This window comes from Copadichromis virginalis, linkage group LG9 (genome assembly GCF_057382275.1).
Source record: "Copadichromis virginalis isolate Kocher_CV1m ecotype Utaka linkage group LG9, C_Virginalis_male_GT1.1, whole genome shotgun sequence".
Lineage (NCBI taxonomy): Eukaryota > Metazoa > Chordata > Actinopteri > Cichliformes > Cichlidae > Copadichromis > Copadichromis virginalis.
In genome coordinates this window covers 30675744-30696325 of record NC_140626.1, presented here as the reverse complement: position 1 = coordinate 30696325, position 20582 = coordinate 30675744, and the positions used below count along the sequence as shown (strand labels likewise).

At 43.6% G+C, this 20582-nt stretch overlaps 1 protein-coding gene across 1 annotated transcript in view; it reads left to right on the top strand.

Moving 5' to 3' along the window:
• Nucleotides 1-20582, top strand: part of LOC146702152 (uncharacterized) — a 100523-nt gene that overhangs the window by 74697 nt on the left and 5244 nt on the right. The window lies entirely within an intron of this gene.

Here is a 20582-nt window from a genome sequence, read left to right as displayed (position 1 = left end):
CCAAAACATTCACTAAATTATCTGCTCTGTGCAAACATCAGCGTGATCACTCAGGGCTGAAATCACTCCCATCACTGGATCACAGTGAATCTGAAGAGACAGAAAGATCCTCTGGTTTCAGTGTCAGACTTAAAACCCTTGAGATCAGGCTCCACCGAGTTCAGATCGAATCTCCTGTAAAGATCTGATGAAAATGTTCCACTGGATGGATGGATGGATGTATAATTTCTTTTTCTGAAGGCTGCTCTCTTCCTGTTTCTGCAAGTGCTGACTGCACAGATGTAATATAGATCCATGTCACTGTTTGGAAGTATCAGAGAACTGCTGATGCTGTAAAGCTGCTGCTCAGTCTGGTGGGCTGTTGTGTTTTTGTTGGTGATGCTGGATGAAGGGCTGGTGGACCAGGTGAGCTCAGGTTGAGGGTAGATCCCGTCTGAGCTGCAGGTGATCCTTTGTCCTATTTGTTGGAGACACAGACTGGAGCTAGAAAAAATCTAAGAATAAAAAAAACAAAAGAAAAATATATTTCTAAACAAGTCAGAACACAGTTTTCCTTTTCTGTTTATTTCATGTTAACATGATTTAATTTAACAAAAATCATGTAAACATGGTGAATGGACTGCTGAGGACTGGGGCAAAGTCATTGTTGGGTTTAGATTTTATTATTGTCATTTGTATTAGGAAATATTTAACCATATATGCTTAGAGGTGTATAATCAATTGTGTAGTGATAGGATGCGTGATCTTTAGCAGGCTGCAAAGGCTTGGTGTGCATTCCAGGAATGCACACCTACATCCTGGGAGCATGGGAAGAGGTCGTACCTTGTTTTATTGTTTTACGGTAGGATTAATTCAATTCAATTCAATTTTATTTATATAGCGCCAAATCACAACAAAAGTCGCCTCAAGGCGCTTCATAGATACAGAGAAAAACCCAACAATCATATGACCCCCTATGAGCAAGCACTTTGGTGACAGTGGGAAGGAAAAACTCCCTTTTAACAGGAAGAAACCTCCGGCAGAACCAGGCTCAGGGAGGGGCGGCCATCTGCTGCGACCGGTTGGGGTGAGAGAAGGAAGACAGGATAAAGACATGCTGTGGAAGAGAGACAGAGGTTAATAACAGATATGATTCAATGCAGAGAGGTCTGTTAATACATAGTGAGTGAGAAAGGTGACTGGAAAGGAAAAACTCAATGCATCATGGGAATCCCCCGGCAGCCTACGTCTATTGCAGCATAACTAAGGGAAGATTCAGGGTCACCTGGTCCAGCCCTAACTATATGCTTTAGCAAAAAGGAAAGTTTTAAGCCTAATCTTAAAAGTAGAGATAGTGTCTGTCTCCTGAATCCAAACTGGAAGCTGGTTCCACAGAAGAGGGGCCTGAAAACTGAAGGCTCTCCCTCCCATTCTACTTTTAAATACTCTAGGAACAACAAGTAGGCCTGCAGAGCGAGAGCGAAGTGCTCTAATAGGGTGATATGGTACTACAAGGTCATTAAGATAAGATGGGGCCTGATTATTTAAGACCTTGTATGTGAGGAGCAGGATTTTGAATTCAATTCTGGATTTAACAGGAAGCCAATGAAGGGAAGCCAAAACAGGAGAAATATGCTCTCTCTTTCTAGTCCCTGTCAGTACTCTTGCTGCAGCATTTTGGATTAGTTGAAGGCTTTTCAGCGAGTTTTTTGGACATCCTGATAATAATGAATTACAGTAGTCCAGCCTGGAAGTAATAAATGCATGAACTAGTTTTTCAGCGTCACTCTGAGACAGGATATTTCTAATTTTAGAGATGTTGCGCAAATGGAAGAAAGCAGTCTTACATATTTGTTTAATATGTGCGTTGAAGGACATGTCCTGGTCAAAAATGACTCCAAGGTTCCTCACCGCGTTACTGGAGGCCAAGGTAATGCCATCCAGAGTAAGAATCTGGTTAGATACCATATTTCTAAGATTTTCAGGGCCGAGTACAATAACCTCAGTTTTATCTGAATTAAGAAGCAGAAAGTTAGCGGCCATCCAGGTCTTTATGTCTTTAAGACATTCCTGCAGTTTAACTAATTGGTGTGTGTTATCTGGCTTCATGGACAGATAGAGCTGGGTGTCATCAGCATAGCAGTGAAAATGTATGCTATGTCTTCTAATGATACTGCCTAAGGGAAGCATGTATAATGTAAACAGAATTGGTCCTAGCACTGAACCCTGTGGAACTCCATAATTAACCTCAGTGTGTGAAGAGGACTCTCCATTTACATGCACAAATTGGAGTCTATTAGATAGATATGATACAAACCACTGCAGTGCAGTACCTGTAATACCTACAGCATGTTCTAATCGCTCTAATAGGATATTATGGTCAATAGTATCGAATGCTGCACTAAGGTCTAGCAGGACAAGCACAGAGATGAGTCCACTGTCAGAGGCCATAAGAAGATAATTTGTAACCTTCACTAAAGCTGTTTCTGTGCTGTGCTGAGCTCTGAAACCTGACTGAAACTCTTCAAATAAACCATTCCTCTGCAGATGATCTGTTAGCTGTTTGACAACTACTCTTTCAAGGTTTTTGATATGAAAGGAAGGTTGGAGATTGGCCTATAATTAGCTAAGACTGCTGGGTCTAGAGATGGCTTTTTGAGTAAAGGTTTAACTACAGCCAGCTTGAAGGCCTGTGGTACATAGCCGATTATTAGAGATAGGTTGATCATATTTAAGATCGAAGAATTAATTAATGGCAGGACTTCTTTGAGCAGTTTTGTAGGAATGGGGTCTAAAAGACAGGTTGATGGTTTGGAGGAAGTAATTATTGAAGTTAACTCAGAAAGATCAATTGGAGAAAAAGAGTCTAACTTAACATCAATGGTACTAAGAGTAGCTGTAGATAATAATACATCTGTGGGATGATTATTGGTAATTTTTTCTCTAATGATAAAAATTTTATTTGTGAAGAAGTTCATGAAGTCATTACTAGTTAACGTTAAAGGGATGGTTGGCTCAAAAGAGCTCTGACTGTTTGTCAGCCTGGCTACAGTGCTGAAGAGAAACCTGGGGTTGTTCTTATTTTCTTCAATCAGTGATGAATAGTAAGATGTTCTGGCTTTGCGGAGGGCTTTCTTATAAAGCAGCAAACTATTTCTCCAGGCTAAATGATGATCCTCTAGATTTGTGACACGCCATTTCCTCTCCAGATTACGAGTCATCTGCTTTAGGGTACGTGTTTGAGAATTATACCACGGAGTCAGGTACTTCTGATTTGAGGCCTTAGTTTTCACAGGAGCTACAGTATCCAGAGTCGTACGTAGTGAGGAGGTGAAATTATTAACAAGATAATCGACCTCTGTTGGAGCAGCGTTCAGATAGCTGCTCTGCTCTATGTTGGTACAGGGCATTGGAGATGATAACAGTGGGTGGATTATATTCTTAAACTTAGTTACAGCACTTTCAGAAAGACATCTACTTTGATAAAGTCTACTCTTCACCGCTGTGTAATCAATTATTGTAAAAGTAAATGTTATCAGGAAATGATCAGACAGGAGAGAGTTTTCAGGAAACACTGTTAAATGTTCAGTTTCTATGCCATATGTTAAAACAAGATCTAGAGTGTGATTAAAGTGGTGGGTGGCTTCTTTTACATTTTGAGAGAAACCAATTGAGTCTAATAACAGATTAAATGCCATGTTGAGGCTGTCATTTTTAGCATCTACATGGATGTTAAAATCACCCACAATAATTATTTTATCTGAGCTCAGAACTAAATTAGATATAAAGCCTGAGAAATCAGACAGAAACTCTGTGTAAGGCCCAGTTGGACGATAGATGATAACAAGTAAGACTGGTTTCTGAGTTTCACAGCTGGGGTGGACAATGTTAAGCATCAGGCTTTCAAATGAATTAAAAGTCTGTCTTGGTCTTTCATTAATTAATAGGCTAGTGTGAAAAATTGCTGCCACACCGCCCCCTCGGCCTGTGCTTCGAGATTTCTGGTAGTTAGAATGACTCGGGGGTGTTGATTCATTTAAACTAACATAATCATCCTGCTGCAACCAGGTTTCTGTAAGGCAGAGTAAATCAATTTGTTGATCAATTATTAAGTCATGTACTAACAGGGACTCTGAGGAGAGAGATCTAATATTTAATAATCCACATTTCACTGTTTTACTCTTTGGTTCAGATGTGGATACTGTATTGTTCTTCCTTTGTGATTGTTTATGTTTAAGTTGTTTGTTGCTGGTTTTTAGTTTGTTTTTGTCTTTTTTGGAAGCTGACACAGTCTCTATGGAGATGGGTTTTTGGGGGGGTAGCAGGAGGAGAGAAGCTGCAGAGAGGCGTGTAAGACTGCAACTCTGCTTCCTGGTCCCAACTCTGGATAGTCATATTTTGGGGGGTTTAATAAATTTGTCCATATTTCTAGAAATGAGAGCTGCTCCATCCAAAGTGGGATGGATGCCGTCTCTCCTAACAAGACCAGGTTTCCTCCAGAAGGTTTGCCAATTATCTATGAAGCCCACATCGTTTCTGGGACACCACTCAGACAGCCAGCAATTTAAGGAGAACATGCGGCTAAACATGTCACTCCTGGTCTGATTGGGGAGGGGACCAGAGAAAACTACAGAGTCCGACATTGTTTTGGCAAAGTTGCACACCGATTCAATATTGATTTTAGTGACCTCCGATTGGCGTAACCGGGTGTCATTACTGCCGACGTGAATTATGATTTTACTGAATTTACGTTTACCCTTAGCCAGCAGTTTTAAATTTCCTTCAATGTCGCCTGCTCTGGCCCCTGGAAGACAATTGACTATGGTTGCCGGTGTCTCTAGCTTCACATGTCTGAAAACAGAATTGCCAATTACCAGAGTTTGACCCCCGGCGGGTGTGTCGCCGAGTGGGGAAAAACGGTAAGACACATGAACGGGTTGGTGGTGTACCTGGGGCTTCTGTTTAGGACTATGCTTCCTCCTCACCGTGACCCAGCCTCCCTGTTTCCCCAGCTGCTTGGGGTCTGCCGGGGAACAGCTAGCGGGGCCTACGCTATCTTCGGCTGCACCAGCTACAGGGGCCTGGCTAGCTACGGGTGAATGAAGGGTGCGAAGCCGAGTCTCCAATTCAGTAATCCTGAATTAACGTAGCTATGTCAGTTTTAGTCTAAGTGCTTTTTTACATATAGATGAACTGTTGGATTTTCCAGACGAGCAGGTTAAGGGAAGTCGTTTATGGGGTCACACTCTGACCCCACACACACACACACACACACACACACACACACACACACACACACACACACACACACACACACACACACACACACACACACAGTATTCTTTGTTCACATGTATACCTATGTAAGATGTTGTATGTTAATGACCCTATGCATATTCATGTGACCACAATAAAATGAGTGCTATGGGGACCCTGGCTGAGAGTCTGACGGAGGTCAAGTGGTGGAACGACACTTGGCTCCAGGCAGGTCTCCCTCATGCATGAGTAACACGAAGAACTTTGGTGCCTTGTGTCTTGCTTTTTGCTGTGTAGCAAGTTGTCCTTAACGTTCCAGCGAATAGGTTTATGCTGCAAACCTATCAGTCATATTCTCAGCTGAAGCCTCTTTCCGATTGTTTGAAGCATCTGGGAAAAAGGCTTGTGCAGAGAAGAAAAGGTGAGCGCTACCATCAGTCCTGTGTCATGCCAACAGTAAAGCATCCTGAGACCATTTATGTGTGGGGTTGCTTCTCATCCAAGGGAGTCTGCTCACAATTTTGCCCCAAAACACAGCCATGAATAAAGAATGGTACCAAAACACCCTGCAACAGAGCTACAGATTAAAAATGCACTTGACTTATACTGACATGTATACACTATACATACACTGGAGTGGTTATATAATGGAATCACTGTGATAAGCATCTAACCTACATGTTTAAAATCACAAGACCCGCATATTTACGTCAAATATTATCTACAATTATATTAATGAAGTTTTTGCCACCTGGGATTGTTTTTTCTCGCCTCAGCTGCCAGAAGGCAAGAAGAACTGTATTTTCTTCCTGTTGATATAATTCTGTGTATTAAACTCTGTTCCAAGAATTTTAATCTTTTCCAGAGGATCTTTTTGAGTGCTTTGATTTTGCTGAATCTAAAACAGCTCGATCTCCACATCGTTGGCGGAATAAGTGCGACCTGTGGGAGGTACCTATTGAAATTGGTACCTACCTGGATTATTGAGCACGCATCAAGACATTATTTTATTAATATCTTTAAAATGATAGCAGCACAAACGTAGCACAAATGTTTGACATCATTTTTATAGATTTGGGTAATGTGGGGGGGCTGGTTGACCTTTTGACCTTTACATTTTTGTTAATATCCTGTAAAACAGAGACAGCACAAACGTAGCACAGTTGATTGACACCAGTTTTGTTTGTTTCCATTATTGTGGGGGGACTGGTTGACCTCTGATGACCTCTAGAAATTTTCCTGAATATCTTTAAAATGATAGCAGCACAAATGAAAATTTTTGCAGCATAAACCAGCACAAACGTTTGATACCACTTTTGTTGGATTTGAAGAAGGTGGGGGGGCCAACTTCACTCACATTTAAGGAACCTAGGATCTAATGCCAAAAGGACAAACTATAAACAAAAGAAAACACAGAGCGATGTGTGATCCAGGACTGTTTTTTATAAAATCAAGTTTTTAAATTGTTTTTAGGTGCTACTGTTACGTGTTTGATTCTATTTTGATATAACATTAAACCCTTGTGAACTGAATATGCCTACGGCTCCACCCTCGCTCTGGAGGGGGGAGAAGCAGAGAGTGCTTGCTGGTGCTGTCCTTACGTGACGAAACTATTGAGGAAAAAACGCCGTGTATATCTTGTTTATCATGACTCTGGTTTTACGTGGCCTATAAACACAATTTAAAAACTGGTATATACCACCTTGTTGCTTCGTCTTTAATTGGTCATGGGATTGGCTTACCACGACTACTTTATTCTTCCTCAGTCAAACAGCTCCAGGTGTTGTGCTAGACAGTGATCGTGATTACCGTTCGCGGGAGCGCCCAGCTGCTTAAAGCTGTAGCGTCCAGATTACTTACGTAGTCAGCTACTTCCGTGCAACTGATATAAGATGCAGTAAGCTGAACACAGCTTCAACCCTCTGTTTGTTGAAAAATAGTGACGGACCGCGTTTCCTTGCTAGTAACTGTAACGGCATTGTAACGATAGGAATAGTAAGTAGTTCGATTACTCGTTACTGAAAGAAGTAACGCCGTTATTCCCATCACTGATCCTCACCAGCTGCATCACTGTGTGGTATGACTCCTGCACTGGGTCCTGCAGGAAAAAAATGACAACGGGTAGTGAGAGCAGCAGAGAGGATTGTGGGGACCTCTCTTGCCTCCCTCTCTAGGAGATCTACTGCGCCTGCCTCATCCGGAAGGTCCTCTTCATTACAGGTGACTCTCTTCATCCCTTAAACAGCTTCTTCAGTTTGCTGCCATCAGGAAGGATACTGAAGAGCCTCCGGGCCAGAACCCGCAGACTGAGAGACAGCTTCGTCCATCAGGCTGTCAGGATGCTGACCATCTCTGAATCGAGAAGGTGGGCCCAAGGGTACATCTTTCGCCATCTTACAATGCTGTGATTGCAGCCATTCCCCAACTCTCGGTGAATGGTACTCATGGCCATTTGAGAATCTGTGTCTTTGATTAGTAGTCGTTGATGAATGGTCATAAGAATTTGCATACTAACAATCATGGAACTAACCCCCCAGCCCATTGTTCATTCAGTGGTGCTAGTTTCCTTCGCTGTGCAAATGTACTGTTTATAAGGTTGGGGAAACCTGCAGTCAGCTGAGACTGAAGAAGTCACTTGGATGACTGACAAAACGTTTCTCCCACTGAAAATGTCCAGGTGAACAGAATCAACTTTTGGAATTTACTTACCTGGATGATTGAGCACACATAAAAGACATTATTTTATTAATATTTTTGAAATGATAGCAGCACGAACGACAATTTTTGCAGCACAAACCAGCACAAACGTAGCACAATTGATTGACACCGGTTTTGTTTGATTCCATTAATGTGGGGGGGCTGGTTGACCTCTGATGACCTCTAGAATTTTTTATTAATATCTTTAAAACGATAGCAGCACAAACGAAAATCTTTGCAGCACAAACGTTTGATAACACTTGTTGGATTTGAAGAAGGTGGGGGGGCCAACTTCACTCACATGAATAGGGAGGATGGAGTAGGTTGAAGTTTATTAGATTGATCAGTTTTGCTGAACTCTGAAATATTTTGGGTGCAGTGTATTTTTTGCATACAGGTATAACAATAATAATTACTGTTTTTTTTAACTTCAGTATGAAGTTATACAAAAAGCAGCAAGATATTTAAAAAACAGTTTTATTGATTAAAAAGCAGATATCCAAATTTATGATATCGGTATCGCACATAAAAAAGTGGTCGACCCCTCAGGGTTAAAATGTAACTAGGTGGATATTTTCATTGACATCATGTGTTTACATCACATAAGGTTTCTCCTCAGTGTGGGTAAACATGTGTTGCTGCAAGCTCGAGTCTGTTGTAAACTGTTTGCCACAGCAGTACACAAGATGTCTGGTGTGAATGCGTAGGTGTCTATTTCGGCTCTCTATGTGGCTGTATCACACTGATGTTTGCACAGAGCAGACAATGACGTGAATGTTTGGGCACATTGGTAACAGTGAAACAGTTTATTAGTAACGTGGGATCGTTTGTGTTTGGAGTATGAACTGAGATTCCTGAAGCTCTTGTCACACTAGTCACAGCTGTAGTTTCCTTCCATGTGTGTACGTTCATGATTGTTACAATTACCTGAATGTGAGAAGCTTTTGTCACAGTGTCTGCACTTGTATGGTTTCTCTCCTGTGTGGACTCGTTTGTGTGTTTTAAGCTCCAATGCAGAGATGAAAGATGACCCACACTGATCACAGAGGTGCTTTTTAACCCCACTGTGAATGAGTTCATGGCATTTTAATCTACTTGATGTGGTGAAGCTTCTCCCACATTCTTTACAGTTTTTCAGTTTGTCTCCAGTGTGTTTACGCTGATGTACTTTTAGATTGTCTTTTCGACTGAAAGTTTTTCCACAAAGATCACAACGAAAGTCTTTCCCACCACCACAGTGACGACAGGGTTGAGAACTGGATCCATCTGTGTCTCTCTGCTTCTAAACAAAGACACAAAGACAGTGTAAGTCAGTCCTTCAACATAAATAAAGAGCATCTCTGCAGACGTCCAATTACATTTTACTGTTTCAGTTAACACATTTTACTGGGCTGCAATAACTACAATACTACCACCATAATACTACAGTAATACTAAAATCATAACTGAAATGAAAATCTGAATAATCACTCAGAGCTGCTTTTCCATGCAGTAGAATTGCTAACATGCTAACACAGTTTAATGAGCAGAGTTGTTCCAAACAGTCAGGCTAAAATGACAAGATAACAATATAAATACATACCTCACAGTAACTGCACTTGTAGAGTCTCTTTCTGGTGTGGATCTGTTGGTGCCTCAGGTAACGTGGAGCTTTAAAAGTCTTCTCACACAGGTCACATTTATAAGGTTTCTCCTCAGTGTGGGTAAACATGTGTTGTTGCAAGCTTGAGTCTGTTGTAAACTGTTTGCCACACTGATCACAGCAGTACACAACATGTCTGGTGTGAATGCGTAGGTGTGTATTTCGGCTCTCTATGTGGCTGAAAGTTTTTCCACAAATGTCACAGCTGTATGCCTTAATTCCAGAGTGGGTAATTAGATGCCTCTGTAAGCTGCTACTGTGAGTAAAAGCTCTGCCACACTGATCACAGCTGTACGGTTTAACTCCACTGTGGATGAGTTGGTGTTTTTTTAGGTAACCCTTCCAGGAAAAAGACTTTCCACACAAGTCACAGCTGAACGGTCTCTTTCCAGTGTGGATGACCTGATGCTGTTTTAGGAATGCCTTAAAAGTAAAATCCTTCCCACACTCGTCACAGGTGTGTTTTTTCTCTCCCTTTCTTCTGTGAGGTTTGTCGGCCTCCTGAGAGCGCTGACTTCTCGCTCCATGTTGGTCCTGCAGTGACAGAGATACAAACAGAGGCAGTGAGTGAAATGCAGTCGTGGAACAAACTCAACCTTCAAACTCCCTCCATTAACACTAGTTTTAAACCTGAAGGTGGAGTGTGGCACCAAACACCTTAAAGGTCTCTTATCCCCACCTGCTGGTAGTTCTGACACATTACATCCAACCCGGTGTTAAAAATAATTCATGACTGTTTAAACTCTAAGATCATGCCCATCCCTCCTGCTGTACACAGTTATTAATGCTAGCATGCTAACACACTCAGAAAAGTAATAAATGTTTACCAAGTCTATACTTTTTTATGTTTCCTGTTTCCTATTATATATTTCTATCATTTTGTCATTTTTCAATATTAATAATTACAATGTAACATTTAAAAGTTGATTCAGTGAAGGAAAATATTTTACTTTTGCTCCCTACATTAGAAAAAGAAAATCGTATTTTGTACTCCTTACATTTACAAAACAGATGTGTTACTTTTAAGGCATCTGAGGGCTTTATTTCATCACTGCAGGCATCAAACATCAAACCAACTTGAGAAACGGGAAAAGTAACACATGAAAGACAATCCTGATCGTGTACTAATCACCAGAGTATGAAACATACACTCAACAAAAATATAAACGCAACACCTTTGTTACTGCTCCCATTCCCCATGGGATGGACGTAGAGACCTAAAATTCATTCCAGATACACAATATAACCATCCCTCCCAAACAGTGGTCACAAATCAGTCCAAATGTGTGGTAGTGGGCACATCTGCCATATTGAGATAATCCATCCCACCTCACAGGTGTGCCACATCAGGATGCTGATCTGACATCATGAGTAGTGCACAGGTGTACCTCAGACTGCCCACAACAAAAGGCCACCCTGGAATGTGCAGTTTTTTGCGCTAATGGGGGTCTGGGGACCCAGAACCGGTCAGTATCTGGTGTGACCACCATTTGCCTCATGCAGTGCAACACATCGTCACATGGAGTCTATCAGATTGTCAATTGTGGCCTGTGGAATGTTGGTCCACTCCACTTCAATGGCTGTGCGAGGTTGTTGGATATTCGTGGGAACTGGTACACGCTGTCGTATACGCCGGTCAAGCACATCCCGAACATGCTCAATGGGTGACATGTCCGGTGAGTATGCTGGCCATGCAAGAACTGGGACATTCTCAGCTGCCATCTGCCCTGAACAATGTGAACCATGATTCATCCGTGAAGCGCACACCTCTCCAACGTGCCAGACGCCATCGGATGTGAGCATTTGCCCACACAAGTCTGTTACGGCGACGAGCTGGAGTCAGGTCAAGACCCCGATGAGGACGACGGGCATGCAGTTGAGCGTCCCTGAGACGGTTTCTGACAGTTTGTGCAGAAATTGTTTGGTTGTGCAAACCAATTGTTCCAGCAGCTGTCTGGGTGGCTGGTCTCAGACGATCTTGGAGGTGAACCTGCTGGATGTGGAGGTCCTGGGCTGGTGTGGTTACACGAGGTCTGCGGTTGTGAGGCCGGTTGGATGTGCTGCCATATTCTCTGAAACGCCTGTGGAGATGGCTTATGGTTGAGAAATGAAGATTCAATGCACGAGCGACAGATCTGGTTGACATTCCTGCTGTCAGCATGCCAATTGCACGCTCCCTCATTGCTTGTGGCATCTGTGGCATTTTGCTGTGAGACAAAACTGCACATTCCAGGGTGGCCTTTTGTTGTGGGCAGTCTGAGGTACACCTGTGCACTACTCATGATGTCAGATCAGCATCCTGATGTGGCACACCTGTGAGGTGGGATGGATTATCTCAATATAGCAGATGTGCCCACTACCACACATTTGGACTGATTTGTGACCACTGTTTGGGAGGGATGGTTATATTGTGTATCTGGAATGAATTTTAGGTCTCTACGTCCATCCCATGGGGAATGGGAGCAGTAACAAAGGTGTTGCGTTTATATTTTTGTTGAGTGTAAAAAGAGATGAAAGAGGCAAAACTGTGAGTCATAGTCAGGAGTTAAAGTGAGACGTTGTTCTTCCTTCTTTTTTGCACAGCACCTGAACAAACAGGTAATTTCAAATGCAGCGTTTCTATCAACAAACATCAGCAAACACACAAACTGTTTGTGTGCAGTTTGTCTCACAGTGTGTTGCTGGCTAAAGGTCCAGCTGCTGTACATCACAGGGAGAGAAAAGAAATAGAGCTAACTTCACTCAGAGATGGAGAAAGATAAGACACACAGGACAGGAGAGGAAGAAGAGAGGTTAGATTTAAAGGGAAGGACTGCTCAGTGGGATTTGATCAACTGGAGATTAAAGCTTACATGTAAGTCCTCATGTGTTGACATCAGATATTGGGTCTGTACATGTGACATTATGTTTTTTCAGGTTGTGAAAGATGCTGCAAAACAATCTGAGGCAGATTAACTGTGTTATTTAAAGACTGCATGAAGATCCTCTGCAGGTTAGTGCAGGATAAACAGGTTCGTTTGCTGAACTGTGATGGATTTAAAGTAAAGAACAGTGTGTGACTGGTGCACAGTGACTGTGGTGCTCATGTCACAGTTAGATTACATCAAGTGTAGCAGAGATTCATTTAAACTGAAGCTCATGATGCTGACATTCATTCACTGAGTTCCACCTTCATACCAACAGTATAGTGTCTAATATAAAGACAGTGTACTGTCAGTGTAGAGGATAGAAACCAGCCAGGACAGCTCATGAAACATCTGCTGACATCTGGTTGAATTCAGTTGTGTACATCCACAGAGAGCAGCAGGTCAGCTGATCACAGCCTGTACTTTAAGAAAATCTACTGGAGCTCTCAACAGAAATTATTGTGAGCTGTGATTCTTTTCCCCACGCTGAGCCACTACAGCTGATTTTAGGGTTCCCACCTGCTCAATCCCACTTTAACCTCTTCCCTGCTCATGTTCCTGTTTAGAGGCAAAGTCACCCTCTGCAATGTAGGCAACAGAAAATACACACGTTTCATTTTCCTTCATTTTCTACTTAACTGATTCAAACAGAGAACCTTTATTAGAAATAAATAGTTTGTATTTCATCTACTAATATTATTTTATTATTACATTAATATAGTACAACATTCACTTAGTTTTGGATAAAAACGTTCTTCAAGGAGCTACTTTTACTACTGTTCCTCAGCCCTCAGCCTTAACACTGGCTCTCCACAAGGCTGTGTACTGAGTCCCCTACTGTACACTCTGTACACTCATGACTGTGTTAGTTCCCACCCAGACAACGCAGTCATCAAGACTGCAGATGATACCACTGTGGTGGGGCTCATCAGAGCTGAAGTTCAGAGGCTGTCAGATTGGTGTGTAGATAACAACCTGGACCTCAATACCACCAAGACAAAAGAACTGGTAGTTGATTTCAGAAGGAGGAAGACTGAGCTGCAGCCTGTCAGCATCAACGGGGAGTGTGTGGAAAGGGTCTCCAGTTTCAAGTTTCTGGGTGTGCACGTAGACACAGACCTCCAATGGAGCTCTAACATCTCTGCAGTTTTAAAGAAGGCCCAACAGCGTCTCCACTTTCTGAGAATCCTCAGAAAAATGGACCCGAAGAAGGAGCTGCTGACCGTCTTCTACCGCTGCTCCATTGAAAGTGTGCTGACATATTGCATCGGTGTGTGGTTCTCCAGCTGCACCACAGCACAGAGAAAGGCACTCCAGAGGGTCATCAATATGGCCCAAAAAATCATTGGACATCCTCTTCCCTCCCTGAAGGACCTGTACAGCACTCGCATCTCAAGAGGGCACGCAGCATCCTACGGGACGGTACACACCCAGGACACCGGCTGTTGAAGCTGCTACCATCTGGCAGGAGGTTCAGGCTGCTGAGGTCCCGAACAAATGGACCCAAGGACAGCTTTTACAACAGGGCAATAGCCCTAAACAGCGCTAACAGCTGACCTGACTGACTACCTACCTGGACTTTTTTTTTTATTTGGAGGGGGGGGGGGGGGGGGGGGGGTTAACACGGTAAAATCAGTATCATATATATTATTATATTTATAACAAGGTGCAATAATAACAGTGTGCAATACAAATACACTTGTTCTTCTTTATTATACTGTGTTGTGTTGTTTGTGTTGCGTTGTGATGTGTCAAATCTTGTCGTGTTGTGTTACATGTAGTGCAGATGTAGGACAGTTTTCCAATTTCATTGTACTATTGTACTATGTATGACTGTGCAATGACAGTAAAGAGTTAACTTAATAATAAAGAATAACAATTGCTTGTGACTTCTTAATGTTTGTAAACACAATTTAAAAATATATAATAATATACAACACAGTCATATAACAGGTTGGGAGGATGAGAGTTTTAGACGTGACTGATTATTTGGTGAAACTGTGATATTTTCCTCACCTTCTGTGTTGAGCTCATTGTTTCCTCTGTAGTGACTCAGCTGAGTCCAGATGGCTGAAAATGTTCCTCTGCTGCTCCGTCAGACTCTTCTCCTCCTGCTGATCAGCTGAGACACAAAACAGATCTTTGTTAGGCTCCACACTGCACTGAAGAGTCAAAGTGTCTCATATGTTCATCTGACAACACAAAGTACAAATTTCACTCTGATTGCTTGTAGAAATCTTGTGAGACGTGTTGTGCTGCAAAGTGAGGAAACTCTCTCACTCACTTATACTTCAGGAGGAACTTTGTGACATTGGCTCTAATATTCTAAGCAGCCCTTTACTATGACAGGGCCAGAAAGTCCTATTTGAAGGTTTGGGAGAAGGACCATGTTAAAGGTGGATTGGGGTTTATACACTTTGTTATGATACAGGTAAGGCTGTAAGAGCCTGAGAAGGTGTCCTGAATGAACCTCTAAAACCAGTTTTCAGCTAACGACTCTGCTTCAGTCTGGAAAACAGCAACTACAAGTTTAAAGACTCCATCAACAATTCACACCCAGCAACAGCCTGAACAGCTCCTCCTGTGGTTTCCACAAACAGGGACAGACCTGTTACTCCCCCACCCCACACTTTCAACTCCTTCAGCCCCCCAGTCCCACCACCTCCACCATTCCCCAAACTTTGATTCTGTTCATCTGGACGTAGCTTTTTGTGGGAGAAACATTTCGTCACTCATCCAAGTGACTTCTTCAGTTTCAGCTGACTGCAGGTTTCCCCAATCTTCAACAGAGCATTTACATAATGACTGAAACGAGCACCACTGAAGGAACAATGGGCTGGGAGGTCAGTTATTGAGCATTAATATGCAAATTCTCATGAACACTGAACAACAACCACTGATCAAAGCTCATTGATCAAATGCTGTGATTGCAGCGACTCCCCAACTCTCTGAATGGTACTCATGGCCATTGATCAGCGGTCTTTGATTAATGAGCTTTGATCAGTGGTTTCAGTGGTTTCCTTCCTGCTTTGACTGCAGCTGTGTTTGACACAGGAAGACATTATTACATTCAACACTCTCCTGCACATTAACCACCACAGTATATTTTTATTCTCTGTGCTTTCAAATATGAACACTGTTTACTTTCATCTCTGTTTCATTAGTTTTTGTTAACATCTTCCTGTGCATCACTTTACAGCAGCCAGACTCATTAAAATGAGAATTTGTAGGAGTTCACTTCCTCTCATGTGTTCATCCACAGCAGCTGGACAATAAAGTTTATTGTGACCCTGATACTGCAGCAGATCGCTCTCATCCATTTCCTGTTATCACTTCAAATAGAAACGAGGCTGTAGAGGTTTGGTGCAGGCAGAAAAACAGCTGCAGGGACAATGAAAAGACTTTTCTGCTCCAACTTCTCCCAGCATGCTGAGCTAATGATTAGTTGGTGTTTTTCTCCAAACACTCTCTCACTCTTCTCTCAACGTGTTCACAATAAACTGAGAACAGACACCGAGGAGAGCAGCAGAAGACCTCATTCAGGAGCTAAACTCAACATGAACTGAACTCACAGTAAAGTTAGCTCGGTGCTTACCTTTAGATGAGCCCACAAACCGAGAGAAACTCCGCGATGAAGCTGCAACTCTTTCCAAACACAGGAAACAGATCAGGGAGCAGAGACCCACGTGGTTCACGCTGATCTCAGCTACGATCCAGGAGACAAGGGTGGGCAGATCGATGCAGATATCGATCCAAACGTTGGTATTACTTTATTCTCTTTGAATGGAAAAGCAGCTCTCTGTGCAAACACCTCCTCTCATGGAGCATTCTTACTTTGTTCCACCCAATGACTGTAGAAAACATGGACGACGCGACAGCGCCTTCTTCTTTACAAACAGCAAAATGGTGCATTACCGCCACCAACTGGTGTGGAATGTGACAAAATAAAATAAAATATTCAAATTCTCCCGAATTCTTCCCCTGGAGCACCTTCCTTGGAGGGCTCAACCCGGGGTTGTGGTCATGGCCTATTTAGGGCTCTGTTGGCTCTTAGGTGACAGTTTCCTCGTGGCTGCGTGCAGCAGGGCTAGGGGAGGGTCTGTGCTGACGGATGTGGGTTACTGACCTGGTAGCCTGGCTGACCCTGGTTGGGTCCTGGACGGGCGTTGGGTTCTGGGGGTGCTCCGTCTCTGGGCTGGGGCCCTTGGGTCTCAGCCTGGGCATCGATTGTCTTGTGTAGTCTGGAAGATGAGTGGATGACGAGTTGGGTGCAGTTTTTTCTGTGGTGGGGTCAGGTGGGCTGTCCCGGGCTCTGTGGGGCCAGGCGGCGCTGTTGAACTGGGCCCCGGTCCGGATGGGCCTGGGGCCCCTTTCCCTGGTGGGTTGCAGAGTATGGGGGTGCCTACTGGGGTCAGCGGGGGAGCTGGCCCCAGGGAGGGGTCACTTGCCCCTCCCTTCCTTCCCTCCCCATACCCAGCTGCCTCCCTCTTCCCGCTCCACCACAATCACCCACACATGCAGGGCCTTGGGGTAAAGGTGTGTCACCAGGGTGCAGGGGAGGCATCCCCCCCTCTGTCCCCTTCTGGCTGCCTGTGCCTCAATTTTATCCCACAACTTAGACATTCACATTGTTCACACTCTCATAACACATACATATAGGGCTTTGGAGTTGACGTCACGCCGCAATGCATTGTGGGAGCGCAGCTCCATTTTCGGGGTCTACGAATCAAAGCAAACACACTGTGTTGGAACGACGACGACAAGAAACATGCTTAAAAGCAGCTCAAAAGAAAACGGACGGTATAGAGACCGATTGCGTCCAGAGGCGAAGCAGCGGTACTTGAAAAAAATAGAGTGCATCGCAAATCTGGACCCATATGAAATACGGCAGTGGAGTAAAGACCCAGACGACTTACCGCCACTGTCCTACCCCGATATCTTCACGTATCTTGTTTGTGGAGTAAGCGCTTACACAGCCAACCAGTTTTGTAATTACAAGTCACTGGAGGCGCACATCCAATTTACAAATGGCTGGGTGCAAGATTTGGCTATTTTCAAGCCGCCAAACTCTGAGTACGTCGTCAAAGTAAGTTAGCTGGAGTGCATCGAGTGAAATAGCCATTGTCCACCCCCCACCACAATTAATGTTATACATTTATCATTGAACTGCTAAAATATCGTTATCATATTATATGCCCGTAATTGTAAAGTACATGCAAATTAACACATTGATAATCGGGCAAATTATTAACGCCAATTTGTGTCCTTCCTGTCTCATTTCATTTATTGTCTTTACATCAACCAATCAAGTCACTCCATTCGATGTTTGATCGCAATTTCTATAACTTCCGAGACCACCAACGATGATATTATTCAGCTATAAAGTGTGATGTGAACATATTTAGAACTTACCGGAATGAAAATGTCTTGAGCACACCAACTGATATCTGGAGACGTAACAGAACTTGATATCAGCTCGTCTCACGGCTGCTATCCAGGCTAGACGCCTTCGTTTGGTAATATCCGATACATGAGCTCCTTCATGTTGCTTCCAGGTTGGGAAAGCATAAAAAGACAATCCAACCTTATTCCCGTGCCGGTCGTAAGATCGAACATTGCAGCCGACAACACAGCAAGTACGAAACATGGCTATGCTTTCGCTCCTTACTTAGACCCCCAAAATGGCGGATCGGGCCAAAATCCTTTCCACGCCCACCCCTGTGACATCACGCTCCAAAGCCCTATAGGATCTTTGGGGTGGGCACGCTACACGGACTCCAAAAGACCATCGGGGTGTACACCTCACCCCTGGCGTCGTTGCCCACCTCTCAATTTTAAATACACGTAGACATTGAGGGCTAGCAGGAAGGGCTACGTGCTTACCTGCTGCTCTCTGGCAGGTAGCTCCAAGCCCTCCTGGGTTTTAAATGCACCTTAGAACACACATGCATCAACACTACAATGAGCGGGTGGAGGGAGGTTTGGAGTCTTCTCACACCCCCATTCTCTGCGGCCTGCTGGAGCGGGGGGGCTAGGAGGAGGAGTTGGCCGTCCGACTGGGGTCTGGAATGTGGGGCCTCCCTGCTGCTGCGGCGGTCTGCTTCTCCCCACCGCAGGGAAACACCACCTGGGTCTGGGTGCATTTTCCCCCTCCAGGGGGACCTGGGGCTTAGAGCACGCTTGGGGAGTGTGATCGTGTGTACAGCGTCTCTTTATGTCTGTCTCCACATTGGTTGAGTGTGGAGTAAGTGCATATGAGAACATGAGGGTGGAAATGGATGTTTGTATCTGTGTGTGCCTGTATGTCTGTGTCTATATGTCAGGTTGGGTATCAGACGTCACCTCTTTAGGGACATCTCAGGCCCTCTAAGGTTTGGAGGCCTATCTCCCCCCACCACTTCCGCTGCCAGTGGCGGACGCCCTCAGACTTCAGTACGTTGGTGGTTTTTTGTGTCTGGGGATGGGCGTCCAGGTACACACTGGCTCACTCCTTGGTGGATGCTTATCGGGGCCACTTCGGGGGTGGGGTGCCCTCGGCCTCTCGGCCTGGGGCTCGTTCACTCTGGCACAGCTGGCTGCCGGCGGAGCTCACGGGCACGTCACTGCAACCCCCCTGGCTTCTGCTCCGCGGCTGCTGAGTGAACCCTCATCTGGGACTCTCCTCAGCTCTTTCTGGGACAGTGGCGCGGCTGCCCCTCTGTTGGTCTTCCTTGGTCTCTTGTGTTCTGGAGGCCTCTGGATGTCTGGAGTTTGATCTCCTCCATACCTGCTTCATGCCCTGGAGGACGGGGCTGTTGCTCCCCACACCCTCTAGCAGATCATTACATGAAGGAACCTTTTAAATACAAGCACGCTCATGCTCACAGGTGTACACACGGGTGCTCACACACACAAACTACACCCTTTTTGGCTCCTCAAAGTACACTGTGCGCTGTCGATCTTATGCGCTGCACAATAATGTTTAATATTTAGTATTTACTGTTATATTCCCATAGATCATCATGATGATCGTCACTGATCCTTTTCCCCACCTTGATATTAAATTCAGGAACTATAAATGCTATCCCACTTTGGTTGGCTGTATTCTTTGATGCAACTGTGTAGATTTTGACATAAATCTACACAGTTGCAGGAATATACTGATTAATATATTCCTGCACTGTATGTGAATTTAAGATAACACCCTTCTCCTTGGTCTTTTTGTTTAACAATGTGAAATCTACTACTGCATCAGGGAGCATCCATGGTGGTATTGTAGGCATCGGTACTGTTTGATGTATGTTTATCTTGTCCAGATTAAGTTCAGCTGTTTTCTGTCCCACTGTCCACCCAAAGCTCTTCAATTGCGTTTTCTCTTTTTCCCAGCATGGTTGGAAAACAGGTTTTGTCAGATGATCGTGAGCATGTCCTTGTAAACTTGCCCAGTAATTCAATATCAGTTGCTCTCTTCTTATTTGAAATGGCATTTCCCCCATTTCAGCCTGTACTGCTGCTGCAGCTGTTGTTTTGAATGCAACTGAGCAAAGTCTAGTATTTTAAAAGGTAATGAAATCTTTCATCAGCTTCATAACCTTTAACCCTGTATTAGTGTTATTGTTTTTGAAACTGACCTGTAATGTTGTCTGTCATCACTGTCAGTGCTGTATGTTTAATATCATTGTGGCTTCTGTGAATCTGTTTTACTGTTTCTGAACTCTCGCGTCTTCTGTTTACAGTCTTTGGTTAGAGAAGTGCTTTTAGCTGCTTATCAGAGGAAAATGTACTTCCTGAACAAAAATTCCCCCTAGAGGCTGAAGACAGTAATGCATATATCATGTTTTAGATTTTTTTTGTTTCTGTTTGTGCATAACAGTAAAATGTTTAGGATGTTGTGGGGATAAAAACAAACACTTCAGTCAATCCACACTGGGACCCTGAAATGTGTGAAGATCTAAATATTTGTCAAAGTAAGATTTATAATATTTGATGTATAACTGTGTGTTATAGGGGAAAAACAAAATCGAGGTTGAGTATGGAGAGAAATAACAGAGTAAAAGAGATTAATGAAATATTACACAGACATAAAGAATCCAATTTTAAAATCAGTCACTCCTGTTAAAAGA